We start from the raw sequence: 15,509 nt of genomic DNA on the forward strand, positions 1-15,509 counted from the left end.
GAAAATTTAATTTCATATTAAGAATAAAAAGAAAAACTATTTCGGTTAAAAATTATTCAATTCAATGCAGTGAAAGAAGCAAAACAAGTCAAATAAAACTTTCCAATTTAAAAATAAAAGAAAAATCAAAACACACACACACACAGCAAAAGATACACCAATTTTAGCCAACAAAAACATAGTCACATCGTCAACCAGAAATAGCCAAAAAGGCGAAGGTATGTATTTATTGGAAACCTATACGAAAGATTTATATACTACACAACCGTGGCAAGTTGCATTAGCGTAGTCTTCAAAACATATGAGTTGAGTTGCATACGAAATTGTACTATGAAATGTGGAAAAACGTGTTGATTAACAATTTTATAAAAATAAAAACAAAAATAAACAAAAATAATAGTTGTGTATTTCATTTTGTTCATAAAATTGTAAACTGGTATTTTTCTCTTGAAAATATTGAAAAATAAAAATAAACAAGTAAATAATATATGCGAAATGCTTATGCAGCCATTTGAATGCTACTCCTTAACGGTTATATTTATAAAGTTTGTCTTATATGCAACTCATTGAGTATGTAAATAAATCTAAGGGAAACCGCCTATTTGCCTCTTATGCAGACTACTTAATAAAAAGTTATAGGTAAATATACTTTCAACTGTAATTGCTTTCATAAAATGTATTATTGTTGTTGACAATCTGTTGCAATGCGTAAGCTGCACCCAAAACAACAAAACAAAAAAGAAACAACAAGTACGGATAGACAGACACATCGAAATGCAGTTGAATTTTTTTAGCAATTGTTGAACATATGGACGCAGATACATAATACATATCCTTTATTAAATATTATATACAAACATTTTGGTGCCAACAAAATTTTTCGATATAAAAGCAAACGACTTAAAACAGATACATTCGCGCACAGATACAAGTATTACAAGCATAAAACGAGAAAGACTTAAGGCACATACGTTTTTTCAAGCAAGTAAATTTTGTATTTTCTCCTTTTCATGCTATTGATTCAGTATTAGCACAATATACTCTAGTTGAGGTGTCAAAAACAAAATTAGAATTAATTTAAAATACTATTAATTTATATGTTTTGTTGTTGTCTTTTCTTAGTGGAGAAAATATACTTATACTTCTGGTCATATTAAACGTTTGTGCTTCGCTTCCTGGCAGCTTTCATAGCAGGCATAATTCACAAATCGTTCAGATTCAGAATCCAGCCAGTGATCTCGGACCGCAGCTATATTTATGTTAGATCTACGGATATTGTGGCTGATATTGTGGCTACTGCCACTTGAGCAAACATAATTCCAATATATTGCTAGATGACATCTCTAAAATTGGTATTAGTTATAAGTTTGGAAAGTTTCTAGTTTTTCAGCGATTGTTTTTCATGTTTTGGATGCTTAAAGAAGTACAAACTTTTCTTTGAAGTTGCTGTTGCGAATCTTTGTGCTAATAGAAATTTGATGAGAACGTTAAATATTAACTCAATACAAACATTTTATTTTAAATATTTTACTAACAGTCTAATTTTCTTCCCTTTCTTGACCCATTTCTTTGAGCATAAACAATATTAAGCTCTTCTTGTGTGACAATATAAATTAGATAATACTTATGGTTTTTGACTAGAAAGGAAACAGTCAGTGCCACACTTATATTGACCTGATTACTTGTCAAAGTTACTGAGATGAGTTTAAAAGATGAATTATTTTAAATTTGATTTAAACAATTTAATTATTTTATTGCTACTAAGAGCTGATTTCTAATTACTATTAATTTTATTGTTAAGGGATGTGGCACTGCTACCGTCGAGTCTATTGTGACCTCTTCTGAGTTAAGTCAATAAAAAGTAGTATAGAATCTAATTTTTAGAGTGTTTTATAGAGTTTTATTACTTCTTCCTTAAGAATATACATTCCAAGGAGTCTATTCCGTTTGTGTAATAGCGCAGGGCATTTTAACAGCACATGTGTGCCCGACTCCTCATGTTCTTCGCAGAATCTACAGTTTACATCCGTATGTATGTATACCCAGTCTCGTAAGGTGGTATTTTAGTTCACAAATTACTATTATTTATTTAATATAAATAAGGTGTATATTTTATAACATGTTACCGTTCCATTAAAGTCGATAAATATATTTTTATTTAAGTTGTATTTGCAATCTATTTTGACACATATTGAATATTACAATTTATTTTAATAAAGATTTTTTTATTATCTAAAAGCATGAACTAAGATGTATATTTGTTGAATTCCTTGTACGTCATCAGTTTCATTTGGTTGAGTAATAGCTAGTGCATAAATGAGATTGCTGTACTTTTCAAAATATTTTTAATTATGTTTTATAGTCACATCTTTTATGCAGACAGACATAAGATATTAAATCTTTCAGTAAAATTTTTAAAAAATTAATTTGATAATAAGATATTGATTGCATGGTAGAAGTACAGAGTTCTGAACCTTAAATGTAAAGGTAAATACTTTCAATTTTACATTATATACATACTAACAGTATACCCAAAACTTTTAGATGTTCCAAATGTATTTCTAAGCGATGCTGTCTGAGTAGTTCATTCATTTTTCTATTGCCGGCGATATTTCTCTGATAAGGAACTCTGAGAAGAAAAATGTTGAGCTGTGTCGATTGTACAAAAAAAAACTGCAACTCATTTATAAGAAAAACGAAATAGGGTTATAGCATAAAATTATATTAGTACATAAAGATTTTCTTTGGTATATAATTACTACACCTGCTGTATAAACCTATAATATGTTTATAGCTATTCTTATTAAACTTAATTATCCATCAGCAAGAGCGCGTAATTTGGGAAAGTGTTCAGAAAATTTTCTTTCATAATTATTTTATATTTAACAAAAAAAAAAACTAATCATTTCATAACTACTTTGTACAATGAGCATTGTATTAAAGTTTCTATAAATATTAACATCAGCGGTAGCAATAACTACTTTCATTTGTACATTTCTATTGTACAGTGGAACAAACCAACTAAAATTATGATCATAATTTAGAATAAGATTGAATTGAAGATCTAATTAATATGTTTTTTTAAACAGATCATCTTCGTAAGTTGTTGGTATTTCATTGGTTCACATTCGTGCCGCGTGCAATTCCTTTTCGAGAAAGTCAGAACCATTGTTTTTACAAAAGACGGATATATCGAACATTTAAAAAAAATTCTTGAAATATAATTGTTTTTTAAAACATTTTGCTGTTAGTTTAATAACATTCAGCATTAAATAAAAGAATGTACTATTGTAAAACATTGCAGTCCAATTGGATCACTATGTGCATAAGATATTATTATCTACTGCAGTATTCACAAGTTTTTCATAGCTTTTGAAGTGTAAAAGTGTATAAGAGCAAAGATTTACAGATATATACATATGTCTTTACAATAGTTATTTTTTATAAGTATTGCGTTGTGTACATCGTAGATACTGAATATGTTCCAATAGTTAACTAATTCACTAATACTTATTTTATTAATAACTAACTAATACTATTTAAATTTCTTGGTACTTTAACAAAATTTTTATGGTTATTTTTATATATATTTTGTCATACAATTCCATATTTTTGCCTTTTTAAACTGCATAATTGCTTTCATTTTTAACTTCCATTTCAGATACAAATTTCCATGTATCTGACTTAATTTGTTTTCTTCTGATACATCAAACAGTTTGCAGCATACAAAAAATAATCATAAAAATGACAAATTTCTGCAATACTGCACTGAATTATTTTAAACAAATACGAGTAAGATTTTTCCCTGTATCTGTGCATCTGTGGCCATAACTGTCCACTTATTTTATACTGTAGATTATCTATGCTTTCATTGGATGGCTGGCATGCAATTTCTGTAATGGCATAACATTTGTCAATTTAGCATTTGTCACTTAATAAATAAATTTTATAATTTAACAAGTTTTTTTTATATGCATGTGGCAGTAATGTGAAAAGCAACAACTACAACATCTACAACAACTACAACATCTACAACATCTACAACATTTACAATAACATCTTAACAAGAAAAGTAAAATTTTCAACTTTCATAAAAATATGAAAGCATCAAATCAAAGTTTGACTTTATTTCCGAACTAAATTGACCAGCATTTCATGAGCGAACTTTATATGTGAAAAAGTAACTCAGAGATATTTTTGTATGTATATAGATAGAGAAGTGTGCATATATATAAATATATATATATATCTGTATATACGTAAATGAATTTTGTTTTTTTTTTTATTTTCTTTTATTTTTTGCTGTTTTCATATATGAATATATCACTTTCAATGAAAAACTGTGTCATGCTCCATTGATGAGACAAGCGACTTAACTTCAATTTAAACTCGTTAATACGCGGTATAAACGGCTTTTGGAAGGTTTTTAGTCACTTTTGAAACGTTTAAATGTACCCACATTTTAGTGCTATTTGTGTTTTAACTGTTGTTTTTGCAATTGAATACCTTTGCACAGTTACTGAGCGTAAGATACAAAAATATAGAAACATTTGACGTTCTATTACCTTCAATTTTTCTTTTTGTTTTTTTTTGTATAGTTGCTGACAGTTATTGGCGCTAAAAAATTGACATTGTCGTACATATTTAATGGCGTGAAGTAATTAAAAAAATTCTATCAGGAAAATTATTTTTTAATTAACGTAAACGTATTACTTATACGTAATAAAGCAATAGTGTAGATTATCTTAACAGAAACACATTTCAATTAATGCAAAAGCAATTGCTTTGAAAAGACACATATATAATTTTTATTTGTATATAAATTTAAACTTTTTGTTTTGATTTTATTTTAACTAGTTATGTTTACTATAACGAAAATGTAAATAGTAAAAAAAAATATTTTACTATTTTAATCTATTGATACTAGAATAAGATTTCGAAAAAGGCTTGGAACTTGACATAGAGAAATCATCAATTTTTAATGTCAATAATTGAACATAATTCAATGAATCAACATTTATTTACCGTTGATAACACAAATAAGGTTATATATGATTTCAGGAGCTCAATAGATCACTAAATCGCAGTATATGTAATGAACTAAAATTTTTAGTTCCCCATCTTAATTAGATCTGCAGCATTATAACCACTTCAATAAGTACAGGCATAATCTAGGATAACCACATAAGTAAATTTACGACCTAGTATGATATATATGATATAAATAGTATGACATATATAATTTCGGCAATAAAAGAAAATCAAAATCTGTCATTGAGATGCTCCGTAGAAAGCATTACTACTTACAGGTCATTGTGTTTTAGGTAACAGTGCTAGGATACTAAATTTCCCTTTCAACCATACTTGCCGCAGTTGTGAAAAGGACGATGAAAATGTCTCCCATCTGCCTTGTTTATGTCCAGGACAAGTGTGACGCCGCCTTATCATTTTAGTGGGTTTCTTTTTTAAGGATCTTGGCAAACTGCAAGACCTCCCTTTGAGTAGCATTATACTAAACTTTGCCAAAGGTTCTAAGTGGTTCGAATCCTTGAGTTTTTTATTATAAGGTAATACAATGGGCCTGTGAATCGTAGCATACTTATTTTTATGATTGCAGGAAGTTAATATGTTTTAGAAGATTTCCTAATTCAAGATTTCACCATTATCTTTAGATTTAATTATCTTGTACCGATCTAACTATTTGTACTTTGGACTTATATGTTGTACTAATGGCCTGTGTTATATTTTTATATATAAAAATTACTACACTGCTTTGTTTTAGGAAATCGATTTTGAACTGTTTTCATATCCTAAAAAAGTATTTACATATATATCTTATTTTTTAATCAAATTCACTGGCTATATTATTTTCAAAATTAATCTTGAAAGTTGTCACCTTTTTTGGAATTGTGGTGTATATGGCTACTGTCATTAGTAATTTTGGTTTCAGGTCTTTGCCTAATTAATTCTGCAGTTGTTTTTTATTAATTTCTACTGAGATCCATTTTTGTGACAATTTTTTCAATACTTTTAAAGTCTTAATCACTTCCTTATGATATATATAAAGTATAGTCCGCATATGTTAGAACTTGCATTGCTATATGTATATCTATAATATTAAAATGATATGGCGGAATTTTGTAAAAGACAAACGCGAGGAAGTTATTAGCAAGACTAGAAAACTTTTCTCAGAGAGATCGTGAAAGATCGTGTCTCAAAGAATTAAAGATAAAATATTATTTTACAAAATAACTTTAATTGTTATTAATATTAAATTTGTTTTATAAGATTCTAAATATTTGTATATTTAAAATTTAATGATAACAAATCTCTTTTTATTTTAATATATTGAATAAAAGCATTATATGTTAGTATATAATGTGTAATATATAATATATTTAAAATAGCAAAAATTACTTTCCTCAACTTAAACTGATTAAATCGTTAGAATGTTTATTACCTTTGTGAATTATGCTTATGACAATTATTTAAAAATAATATTTAAAAGCAACAAATATAAAAATGAGTAATGGACAAGTTCTTTTTCCGGTTAGATCAAGTAATACAGGTTTTCAATTCTTTAAAAGATATTTTCTAAGAAATACATTTTTCAGTTAAAAAAAAACAAAACATTTATTTCATTTATTTTAATTTTATGTACTTTTGTAATTAATTATTTTCATATATATGTATAGTTTATTTGTTTCATATTATATATTTGTTGTTTGTATTGCAAATCTGAATTTAAACGATATAAAGAAATAGTTATTATAAAATTATGATAGCAACTACGATTATAATTAAATGATATTAACATAGATAAAGAAATAAATATAGGTTTGTGTAAAATGAAAGTAGGTCTAAGCAAATCTTAATTCTACTTAATGTACATAAAACGCAAAGAACACGCAACTTTAGTCATTATAAAATATTCTCAATCAATAATGAGTACATGAGCCTCTAAATGTGTTAAAATAATTCAATGAGCTATGAAAATAAAATAATAACGATAATGATTTTTATTGTTATATGTAATATGCAGAAATATTTGTCTCTATATAAACTTTAATTTAATCTATTTTAAAATTAATGATCATTAAATAAACGATTTAGCGAAGTGAAGAGAGTGTCCCACTTAGAAATATGAAATTGGATTGTTTTTATTAAAATATATTTTTTTATTTAATGGCACAATATGAATTATAATTATTATTTATTAACAATACAAAACGATCTAGTTATCAAATTGACATTAAGTCTTTCAATGCAGTTTAAATCTAACATATGTAGCTACAGTAGAAGGAGGACAAACCAATTCAATTAGTTGAAAAACAATTACTCGCAATTTCATTTATTATTTTAAAATATCTAATGTATTTTAATATAAGAATTTACAACACTGATTGATATAATTGTCTACCAAAAACTTATATTATTGATATTCAGATGTCTGAGTTGGTGAATCAGCACTATTTTATCTGTGGACAGTTTTAAGTCACACTAAATACGGGGCTTTACGGGGCTTTATAATATGATGGATCTGATGTCTTTGTATCTGCCTGTGTTTATTAAATTTCGCTGTATTTTTAGGATACTGAGTGTTGGATTATTGTGACTGTCAATTGTATTGAACAGTTTCAGAGCACGATCTTTAATGTATTTTTCAACTGAATCCACTCTCAGATCTCTGTGTGTTCAATAATTTACTATATTTTGTGTAGTAGTTTAGAATTTATAGTTCACAACTTTTATCAACAAAATATTTTATATTAGTATTATATTATATATTAGTAACTATTCTTATTCTTACTAAAATGTAGACAAACTTTATTAATTTTTATATAATGTTTTTATAAAACTTCTTGCGAAAATAAAAGTCAATTTTTTTTATTCCGTATCTATTTTATAACGGATACATTCTACACATAATATAACAGATAAAAGATACCTATAAGAAATTCTTCATCTTATCACAGTATGTTGACATATATACTTTCTCACGCTTTATCTGAAATACTATTCTAAAAAGTTTTCTATATAATTTAAGTATATTGTAGAAAGATATATAAATATTTCTTTTTATTGAAAGAAACTTGCAAATCGCTAGTATACGAATATACGTACATGTATAATATGTAAAAGTTTTTTTTTGTCGGACAGACAACTGAACTTCAAGTCCGTCTTCAATGCTCTTAAGTGAAATTTTTACACATATTTTTTGGTCATTTTTTGGACACTTTTATTTGCTTAAATTATTATAAACAAATTTTATTTGTTGTGTTCTACACACAGCAGACCAGATACATATGCTGATAGCTAAACAATGAAGCCAACAAAAAAAAAAAACAATCTAGTCAAAATGAAACCACTACTTTTGTTACTATTTTAAAGATTTTTATGTGAAATTGAGGTTAATAGCGAAATGTCTTAAAACATAAAGTTTTCATGCGAAGAAGTAAAAGAATATTATAAATTTTAATGTGGTTCATTTAAAGAACGCCAGGTAGAGAGGTGTGGCATAAAAATTGAAATAATAGCTAACATATATACCTTTTTGTGTATCAGCTTTGATGGAGAAATTGTTCTTAAAGCTACATTTAGAAAAAATTATTCATAAAATAAATGTTATTACATTTCAAACTTAATGAGAAAAATTAATTATTGAAAATTGTTTCTTTAAATAGCATTGCAAACTTAACAAAATTGTATAAATTTTTAATGAATAAATTTTGGAAATTTTAAAATTATATGAACTAATTTTAGTCGCTAATTGGCTAATAAACTGCCAATAAATTTTTATCAAAATAACTTCCCAAATCAAATTCTTTATCAGCAACATTGAATTGAAATCACTTAAATTTCTCTTTTTTCTTTTTTATAAATTGAGCCGAAAATGATTGACTTTATGGAGATACTAAAAGGCAGAAATACTGAAGAGTTATTAAAATACCTTTGGGTGCAATTTGACCTCGACTGCACTGAAATAAAATGAAAGTAAAGAAAGTTTTTTTGTAAATTAAATTTTTAAATGGAAACATCATCATGACACATAAGAATATGCTTGGAGGCCAATATTAGCCGTTTTGTAATTTACTAAAACTTCAGCTAAATATAATCAAACTTTTTATGATTGTTTAATACTGCACATAAAAAATGGTAATTAGCCCAAACATTAAAAAGTTTTCATACAGACATTTCCTAATAACTATTAAATAGACAGCAACTAACAATTATAACGCTTTAAGCTTCAGAAGTTAATACTACCATCTTAAAATGTTCGTATAGTACGTAGTCTTAAAGCACCTGAGCAGTACAGCTGACTTAAGATTGGATATGGCTTAAATCAAACGATTGTGTGTGTATGTCTTCGTATTGAAATATATAGTATAATAAACAGTTAAATAAATTGAAAAGGATCAAGTATATGTCCTATGTACAGTTTATCGCAATGATTTTTATTCAACACTTTTGTCGAAAAACAAGTCAAAAGACTTTTCCATCAGAGTTCTGTATAATAACTGCTATTCACCGAACACTTAAAACTGAGCACTAAAAATTTTTAATATATAATTTAGGAAAAAAAAAAATAATAATAAACCTTCAATACTGTTTATATAGAATAATTAAATATGTATTTACTAAATAAAGATAAACTTAGATAGGTACACTTTTCGAAGCCTGTCTAAATTAAGATATCAATTTAAAAATGTGAGTTTATTTATTTTTATAGATCTTTATAACTTCCACGGTTCTTTTCAGTAAAGCAAAATTTGAGTAAAATATCACTTATAATAATCGTAATACATAAAATTCAATTTTAATGAAGACATTTTAATATATAATGACGAATTGAAATAAAAACTTTTAAATCTGAGTCCTGTATTTTACAGCTAAACACAAGTCTAAATTATTACTATCCACGTATATAAAATCTCTATTATTATTACTGTGTAGTATTCTTACTTTTTTTTAAATGTTTTTATTAATATTCTTTTCTATAATAATTCTGTTAAATAATAACTTTACATATAATTACTTTAAAATAATATAAAAATTGATTAATATAACAGATATAGCCATTTAACATTACTATTATTGAATAATAATATTAAATTTAATTTTAAAGTCAATAGAACAGTAGTGACTATTTTTACTTTAATAGAAACTGTGGTATTTAATAGAGGTGTTAAAAGGTAGTGAACTACAACAAAAGTTATTTTTATATTATTTCAATTAATTGAATTTTTAGCTGATCATACACCTGTTTCAAATATTGCCAAATACCCGTCATCAGCGGACTTGGAATTTTATCTTGTATTTAATTATTCAAAAATAATTTTTTTTTGTAGTTTACTACTTTTCGAAACCTCTCTATTAAATACTATAGTCATAATAGTCAGTTCCTACTGTCTATACTGTCGTATCCACTTTAAAATCAAATTTAATATAGAATTATAATGGAAATAATATGAATTGTGGAGTAACATTAGCAAGACTTCTCAGTGTTACGTTCGTAGACTAGGTTCTATACATAAGAAAGAATATATAAATCATGCAACAAATAATGCCTCTACAAATAGAATAGTATTGAAATTTAACAATTAAAAATATAAATATAATTAATTAATTCAATTATTCTACAGTTGGTTTATGATTTCGTTCTAATATAAACACAGCAAGTGAATTTGTTATTAAAACTTCCACAACAAATTAACAAAACTCCAAGATTCGAAGTCAAGTACGGCTTTTTGTCAGTTGGCTAATGAACGCTGACTCTGAGCTTCAAATTTGGGAGGGTACAAGTTCAAGCTTTGGTACTTGCAGTCTCAAAAAAACTATTTACGCATAATTAAAGACAAGAAATAATTTCAAGATCACATGATAGGTATTTGGCAATATTCGAAACAGCTGTATTGTCAGCCAAAAATTCAATTAATTAAAATAATATAAAAAGAATTTTTGTTCTTGTAGTTCACTACTTTTCGAAGCCTCTCTATATTAATATTAATAAATATTATTTTTATTGAATAATATTACTTTTTGATATATATTACTATTGATTAATATTTTTAATAATATTTGAAGTAATATTATTATTTTTTTTGGTATAAATGATTGCTAAAACGCATAACCAATTAAATGCCAAATGTAGGGAGACGTTGCATATATGCATCAACTTGGTAATGATTGAAAGCAAACGTTATTGTGTAAAAATAAGAAATACAGATAAAGAGAAATAAAAGCAAATTTAAATAAAAACACTTGATTTTGCTCATAATTACAAAAAAAAAAAAAAAATTAAGCATCGCTGTGTGATTTGGAATTTACTGTGTTTAAGCTCTTTTCTCTCTTGTCCAGCAAAATTACGCTATAACTGTGCCTAATCAGTTTTTTCTTAGATTTTCTTTCATACTGTGTTAGGAAACAAAAAGTTTTTCACTACTTTCATTGCACAAGTGTAACTCTGTAATTCTGTAACTCTAAAATATTAAATAGAAAAGATAGAAAAGATAGAAAAGTAATTAAGCCGTAGCCGTATCACCTCACAGGTGGAAAAGGTAGGAAAAAAGGCAGTAAACAAATTTAAGTTTCTTTATTTTAAAGACCGCATTTCGGCTTTAAATATTTCATTGTTAAGTTCAAAAACAGAGTTGACAAACTTTTCACTAGATTTGTTTTGTAAGTTAGTAATTAGTTTTTATTTTTATCTTTATTTCTCTTTATTCATATTATCATCTTCTTAGAGGTGAAAAAGCTCTGCTTCATCAATGAGATAGAATTTGACTTTCTCTTAGTCATATTTTAAACACTTTCACTGCCATTGAAACAAATTAGGCAGGAAATTGAGAATTTCAAGTAATGACGTTTATTATCAAGTCGCTTGGTGATTTCGTAGAGTAGAGATCATGTAAAATGGATTCAATTCAAATTGCCATAGATAAAAGTAGCACATAAATATCAAAGAAATAACTTTGTAAGTATGTAAGATAGAAAATAAGAGGTGGAAGACATACCTACATTTTAATGGACATATGAAATTGATTCGTTTTATTACTTGTTAAGTATAGATTAAATAATATATAAACATATATGTATATAAAGCAACTATGTATATACATTTAAAAAAATTTATATTAAAACTATACGTGTTTTATTATTTATCTGTATAAATATTTCATTAGACAACAAACTTTTTATGTGCAGATAAGTTTTTATGTAATATATGCATTAATAGGTATGCTTAAAAAAATGTAGATGTTGACTTAAAAGATATTAAGAATTGATTAGAATGTGATGAGATTTTTAGCAAATTTTTTAACATTAAAATCCTTTATGCTTCTAGTAAAAAAGATACAATTTTAAATATATAATAAAAAATTATACGTTTATACGTATATTTTGTACAAAAGTATTTAAAACTAACGATGAATTTATAAAAATTTTTTATAATTATTTTATTATTAATACATATAAATGCTTAATTAAGTTGGTGCATTACATGCGTTGTTGCGTTTTTGTGTTTAATCATTTCTTTGTGAACTACTATTTACACAAAAAATAAACAAATTTGCAAAAACAACGATGTTCACTTGTGTACCATAAGAGTTTGTATGTAAGAAATTAATGGACAAAAAGCTACCCATGATAAACAACCCATTACAATTTAAATTACTGAGTTGATTTTTTGTAAGTTAAGAAAGTAAGTTAGTAAGTATATATAACATCATTTATTGATGATATAACTATGGTATAATTATAATATAGTAACGAAAAAGTGGCTAAACTTTACAATGACAATACTTTCAATGTCAGAATTAATTATTTTAGTTAATCATATTGAGAATTTTTGACTATAAATCCAGATCTGTCTGAAATACAGCTTGAATTTCATGTCTAATTATTTCTATAAAAGCAATACATTTATAATTTATTTTTATCAATACAATTTAATATCAAAGAATTGCAAAACCTACTGATAAGAATTAATCTATCTATTGACTTTATTTGTTTTTTATTAATTTTAAATGCTATGGACAAAAAGTACTGTAGTTGTGTATTTAGTTAAATAGAACTATATAATATATAGACCTACATAGATATATAGGCCCAGACTACTTCATCATCTGCGGAACAAAAGCCCGATGAGAATTTGGTGAGTAATAAGGACTAAGAAAGAAAAGGGTGGCATATAAACACAGCGGAATAGTAGTGTCAAATACCATAAACCATAACTTACAAAGTTAAAGTAAAAATCAGATGAACGTAACATGGCTTATAACTGATTGAAGTATAAATTCACTGGAATAATGAGAAACATGTCGTGACTTGCTTGTTTTGTATAATCCAGTATATGTTATACTTTATAGGTGAGCCGATATCTAGTTCCACTATCTATCTTAATAAACTTTTATGCGTAATTATATATATATATATATATAAATAGTGTCAAGATGCAACCGTTTAAACAAGAAACTGTTAAATTAAATTCTAAAAATCTATGAAAATTGATAACTAGGTCATGAGATTTGTAACATAAGTAAGATTAATATAAGATGAAAACATAAAATTATAAAAAGATGCCAATAATATAACAATATCCAAAAATAAAGTAACATATATTAAATTTTACATTCAGTGTTATATTATTATATCATTTTATCAGTGTTATTAATGTTTCTGTCAACGTTTAGTAGTCCGAATTGTATTTTTTACACGGTTGCATCTTGACAGTATTTAATAGTTAAAAATATTTCTTTATATATTTTTTTATATTAGAATTTTATATGGTGGCCAAATTATTACGATTGTGCAATATTATCCTATTAATTATTCTGTATTTTAGTTAAATTTTATAAAAATTGTATTTATCTATTTCCGTAAAGTAAATATTTGTATTCTTTTGTCTCAATTATTAGCAATTTTACCTTTTTTTGTGTTAATTACTTTACACCAATTTCCTGAAAAATAAATATCTAAACTATATCTTAGTCAGTCACATTTACCCAACTTGACTAGCTATGACTGGCTGTGACTACCTGTTGATCAACTTGTTACTTTCGAGTCGCAATTCTTTGTCCACAGCGATTTAAATGCAATTGCATGTTGGCTTGCTATCCGACACGCACATGCCCATTTATGTTCAGGTACATTTGGACGTAAACCCAAATGATCGCGTTCGCATGTAGGTGCAAGAAGCCGTAAAGTAACAGTGGGTTTTTTACAGAACAGCCATAGACAACAGAAAGAACAGTTGTTCTTTGGCTTGAGCAAACACATATGTGTGCGGAGGGAATACCGATTTACTCGGACCGTGCAATAAATTAACTAGAAAACATAAAAAGAATATTTAAATGAAAACAAAAAAAAAATATTGTATGAAGAAAACAAAAAAGTATATAAGTAAGTAAAAATTAGTGGCCATAAAATCGAATAAGGCCAATAGCCGATCGTAAACATATTAAATATATTTGGGTTGGTGAATTGAAAGTAGAGGAAGAAAGCCACAATTAAAAGAGGAAGTCGGACTTGCAATGTTTTGTGCAAGTTTTATTAAAAATATTTGGCCTACATTATGGGCAACGTGCAAAACGAGTTATCAAGAAATTGTATTTGGAAACGGTTCTTATGACTCAACTTGAAATCAATATGAGGAAAAGCGTTAATTTAATTATTTGTGATAAAATTTAAAAAACTTAAAAAAATTAAATTGAATTACATTAGTGTTTTGTGATATGATTTCATCAAAATTGATAATTTGATTATTTCAGAGAATTGAAAATTTTTGTCAAAAGTTTGGTTAGGTTAGTTCGGTTATTCTCAAAACACTTACACCTTTACCTAACCCATTGTGACACTATTTAAAATGAATTTCATTATCTCTTTTTTTTTTTGATTATCATAATGATTCGTTATCCATTCAAGTACACAGACATCATTCGATAGGTTATTTGTTGATATCATTACTAATTTATACCGCGTAAAGTTATTAGATCAGGACAGTGACAAAATAAAGTTTAATTGGTTGGTGGGTTAGTTGCAGTGGCAGGTCAGAAGATAAATTTCCACTAACCTCAATTAGCGATTTTTCGTCGTTTTGTCACTATATTTCTCCCAAGAAGCTTTATGAAATAAAAAGACAAATTAAATCCATCGCGTCGAGTTTACACAACAATATGGTTTTATCGATGAACAGTCTAACAAATTGTCAATAATGTACTACTGTTGGCCAGAAACGGACATTTACTGAGAAAATGCTTCATAGTTTTTTTTCTTGCAAGTTTTTACAAGTTTTAGCCTTCTTTAATAAGTTCCCAACATCTAGTCTTGTTATAAGAGGACCATGCTAACCGAGAATTTACACATTGCCTAAGTGTCTTTTATTTTTATAAGTACTTTTCTTAATGATCTCATGTGAATAAATCGGTACCCCTACAGATACATCTAGGAGAACACTGAGGCATGCCAAACCATCTGTTTTTTTTATTCTTAAAGTTAATTATTTCATGAAT

At 26.5% G+C, this 15,509-nt stretch overlaps 1 protein-coding gene across 2 annotated transcripts in view; it reads right to left on the reverse strand.

The window, feature by feature from the left end:
• Positions 1-15,509, reverse strand: part of LOC119689665 — an 80,653-nt gene that overhangs the window by 59,863 nt on the left and 5,281 nt on the right. The gene's annotated exons all lie outside the window — the stretch shown is intronic.

Source organism: Teleopsis dalmanni, chromosome X, assembly GCF_002237135.1.
Source record: "Teleopsis dalmanni isolate 2A chromosome X, ASM223713v2, whole genome shotgun sequence".
Taxonomy (NCBI): domain Eukaryota; kingdom Metazoa; phylum Arthropoda; class Insecta; order Diptera; family Diopsidae; genus Teleopsis; species Teleopsis dalmanni.